The following is a 5,105-nucleotide window of genomic DNA, read 5'->3' as shown; positions in this document are numbered from 1 at the left end:
TTATTGAACTCTACTTTAGGGCATTTTGTCCCTTTTTTATTGCTTCCTTTTTCTACATTTTTTTTTCTATTTTTTTTTATTTTTCTTTTCTTTTTCTCATTTTTTTCAACTAAAATATATACAAGAACATCAATGTATATAGTTTACACATTTAATGCATGAGTATGTACCCAATTCCCAATATTTTCAACAAAAATACAAAAATACACTTTTATCTCACCCAATGTTCCCAACTTTCTCAAACTCGAATGAAAAACACCTTCACTAGCCTAAGCTAATTAAAGATCCAGACAAGAGACTTTTATTGTTTTTCACTTTAAGACTTGTAATGTGCTAAAATTTAGAACAAAAGGGGTATAGCATAGGCTCAAAATTGGCTAATAATGGTAGATAAAAGGTAAGGCCATTTGGGTAAGTGAGCTCAATGAAATGAAGCCTCAATCATATAAATGCATTCATACAAAAAATAATGCACATATAGAATCAACCAAATCAAAGATTACAATCATAGAAAGAGAATAATACACACAAGAATGAAAATCGTGGTTATATGATGTAACCACACAATTAGGCTAAAAATTCACATGCTTATGTGTTCTTAGCTAAAAAAAAAAACGTTCCATAATGTGTAATTCAAGCAAGTTCCAAAAAAAATTTTACTCAAATCAATTACGGTGGCAATGCCCTATTAAGAATGCTTTTCTTGGAAAATTTTATTATCTTGACTAAACTTATTATATATATATGCAAAATAAGAAAATATAACTAAAAATTCTAAAAGACCTAAAAATAAAATACGAAAGTGTTGGGATTAGAAATTTGTCACCCAAAAATGCTGATTGGTCGGACGACCTCCCCACACTTAAAAGTTTGCACCATCCTCGGTGCATTAAAAGATGAGCAAGGGGGTACAGCGAGTTTCCGGATTGCCACCTTCAGCTGGTGGATCAATCGGTTGCTGCGTGTTCTTTCTTCCACTTCCGTTTTTTGCTTATGATGACTCACCCATGAAAGATAGAAAATAGCACAGTAAGATGAGAAAATGCAAAAGCAAGGAAGCGTAAATTGTTGGAATGAGGTAATGATCACTAGAATGAAGTGAGTGACTCAGTTTGTTACATTAAGGAGAAGTAGTATGTGAGTTCTAAGTTGCATGCGGTTTAGAACACACACACTAGCATAGAGAGCTATGTCACAATTACACAAAAGAAGCATGCACTTCACTCATTCTAGTGTGTTTGAAATACTTTAAAGAAAATTTGTAGGTTAAGACAACCAAACAAGCAATAAAAAAGCATAAAAGCAATCAAGAAAAAATCAAGCAATTGTGAATTGGACAATGAATGGATATTAATTGATGTGCAAGTAAACTTAGTGAACCAATTGAAATATAAAGCTCACACATCAAAGAATGACACATATTGAAGTTTGTTTGCAACACCTAAGTGACATAGAGGTGGAACACATGGGTGCTATGGGACTTAGGAAGAAGAAGATAGAAATTAAACTCAATCACATAGCAAGCATGGTCCACAAAGCTTTACAAAGCTAAAAAATATGTCACTGGGTAAGTTTTCAATCTAATTCCACAATTCCAAAATCTCAATGCATGAAATAGGTGATGTGAATAAGGGTCAATCATAAACAAGCATCACCTAACAAAAAATGCATTAGTAATACACAAATTGCCTCATCATAGATAATGAAATCAAATCACATGCAGGCCAAACATGTAATTCAAAAGATTTAAAGTGCTTGAGGGCAATATCGTACACTTGGTATTCATAGATGTTAAGCATGAAGAGTTCAAAACCAAGTAACAATAAGTAGTCTCAATAAAAAGATCCAACAATGAATATCAACAACAATTATGCTTGAATAGTATCAAGTTAATAACCAGCAGCAATAAACAGCAAATAACATTTATAATCTAACACTTATCATGAAAAACAGAAAATTAAACAGAAATTAAGCTAACTAAATAACTAACTAACTAAAAGAGATGGTGATAGATGGTGATTGGTACTGTTGGATGGTGGTTGAAGGAGAAGAAAATAAGAGAAGAGAAGAGAAGAAAAGAAGTGAGTGAAACAGGGCAGAGGGTCACGCGTACGCATGAATGGCAGCAATAGGGAGCGATGTGTACACATCATCGACGTGCACACGTGATATTGCAGAGAGGGACAGATGATGCGTACGCGTGGGTGACGCATACGCGTAGGTCAAAATTGTGCTAGACGCACAATTTCAGCACACTATGTGCACAACTCTCTGGTTTTTGTACTGCACCTGGAAAATTTTGGGGGTCACGAGTACGCATGGATGAGGCGTACGTGTGGGAGGTTAGGAACTTGGGGGTCACGCGTATGCGTGGGTGACGTGTACGCGTGACTGGGTACTCTGTTTTTAAAAATTTTCCAATTTCTTGCACCAAACCAAGCATTCCAAACATCTAAAAACAGCTATCAAAACACCATCAAACCTTATTTAACATACTAGACTCCCAAATAAACTCAACTAACCAAACAAAACATGAAATTAAACTAATTTTACCACTATTTACAAAATGGAAAAGTGAAAGATGTTACCACAGTGGGGTGTCTCACACCTAACACTTTTATTTATTGTCCTTAAGTTGGACTTATGGGGAGCTCTCATCAAGGTGGCTTGTGCTTGAATTCATCCTTGAACTTCCACCAATGCTTGAATCTCCATAAGCTCCAACATTCCAAATCATTTGCATCAAGTCTTGATGGAGTTTTTCACAAGCTTGGAGCTCCCAAAGTTGATCCACATCTTGTAATTTGGGATCCCAAACCTTGTTTTCACACCCGTCTTTAAGTTGATCATGGTAATTCTCTCCGGGTGGCAAGTTCTTAGAATTCTCATGAGGACACTCAAACATCCTCCTAGATCCTATCAATTGAGTGGCACACCAATCCTTGCTCCTAAACTTTGAGCTTCCAACCATAATGAACCAAGAGTTATGATGCCAACCACTATTCATCTCTCTTCTACTCTTTACCCCACAAAGCATCCTAAGTTGGCCATCCGTTCCAAGCAAACTAAATTCAAGTGGGATAATAAAGCTAAGAGTGACAAGTTTTACCCACTCAAATGAAGGATTAGATGGCGGCCTAGGTCGAGAAGTTTCCAATGATCTTGATAGAGCATGTTCCACTCCCGTCCATCCTCTTTGAAGGGCTTCCACCACTTGACAAGATTCTTCAAGATCTTCCTCTTGCCAAGCTTCCTCAAGTTCAAATACTTCCTCACCAATTTCTTCTAGCTCTTCCCCATCACTCAAGTCATAAATAGGAGGTTGAGTGAAATTTACCTCAACATCAATTCCAAACTTAGCGAGGAAGGATTCATCAAGCTCAAAAAGATCATATGTTGATGCGGAATCATCATAAATGGGAGGACTTGTTGCTTGCACCATTTCTTCTACTTCTTCAATCACAATATGCCTTGGAGGTTGTGCATTATCCTCCTTAACATCACTTCCAAACTCAATGAAGGAAGTGATAATGACCAAAAGCATGGGTTTGAATTTTCGTACTAAAAATAGGATTGACGTTGCAAGTATAGTCCAAACCCAACCATTGATCATCAATCAAATTATAATCCTAAAGATGTCACAATCAACACAAAATAACTGGGAGTTTTAAATCCCGGGTCGTCTTCCCTAGGAACTAATGCCAATAAGTGCATACAATTTTAGTTGTGAGAATTAAAGGGGGTTTCAATGGTTGAAAGCAAACAAAATAAAGAGATAAAAGAACAAGGCAAAATTGCAATTAAAGAATAAAAGAACTAAAGAACTATGTATGTAATATAAACAAGTAATGCTATAAAGTGATAGAAAAGTGGTTCAAAACATAAATAAAACCTTGACTTGGGATGAGTTATGGAAGCCCTTCCTTGCCATAACCACAACTATGATAACTATCATGAGTTAATCTCGCCTAGTTAACCCCAACCATCGAGGAGTAAGTCAAGCAAGCATAATTGACCTTAATCCATAAGTTCTAACCAACTTACCAAACTAGTTGGTAAAAGGCTAGCTTTAATGGAAACAAGAATCAACTAACTTCCCAAGAATTATCACTAAATGTTGGACATTATGGCTCTAGTAATCCATAGACTCATTTTTCCCAAGCCAAGGGGTGGAAATTTATCCCATAGCTAGGGTTGACATTTCATCAAACACCTAGCATGCATATTCATAAAACATGGCAAAATTGGTAAATTAAGGAAAGCTATGAACCATAAATGACCAAAATCATTAAAGACAACTCAAGCAAACATATAAAAGCCATCAACATCAAATTAAACAACTAGGAATCCAAAATTGCAAGATTATGTAAATTAACGAAGGAAATTGAAATAAATGAAAATGTAGAACAAGTAATGTAATTAAAAGAGAAATTAAAGAGATACTTACAATGCAATTGCTAGAATCCAAAATCAAACTTGAAGTATAAAATGCTACAAAATCCTAATTAAACCTAAGAGAGAAATTCCTAATATACACTACTTCTACTCCTACTATGTGTTTTTTTTCTATTCTAAGATGGCTCCCTTTGCTATGTGTTGTTGCTCCCTTAATATAGCCTCTTGAACCAGCCTCAAGCCTTCAGAAATGGGCCAAAAGGAGCCCCAAATCGCGAGTGCACGTGTATTTTTAATGAAGGCATGCACTGGGACCTGTGCGGACGCACAGACGTGTGCGTCCGCACACTTCGCTGGATTTCTACTTGTGCGTACGCACGCAGGACTGTGCGCACGCACACTCCGCGATGCTCTGAGTTCGCTCTGCTTGGGTTCTTGTGCGTACGCACGGGTAGCTGTGCGCACGCACACATGCTGATTCCTTCTGTGCGTACGCACGCATCCTTGTGCGCACGCACGCATGGCTGAGCTCTCCTCCTTTGTTTTCTTCATGCTTTCTCCCGAATGCATGCTCCTCTTCCATTCCCACCAAGCCATTTCTACCTTATTCATCTGAAATCACTCACAAATAACATCAAGGTATCGAATGGAAGGTAAACGGAATAAAATTAGTCAAAAAAGCACAAAAGAGAATGTTCTCATAATCAAGC

Source organism: Arachis hypogaea, chromosome 20 (genome assembly GCF_003086295.3).
Source record: "Arachis hypogaea cultivar Tifrunner chromosome 20, arahy.Tifrunner.gnm2.J5K5, whole genome shotgun sequence".
Lineage (NCBI taxonomy): Eukaryota > Viridiplantae > Streptophyta > Magnoliopsida > Fabales > Fabaceae > Arachis > Arachis hypogaea.
Note: the sequence above shows the minus strand (reverse complement) of the source record.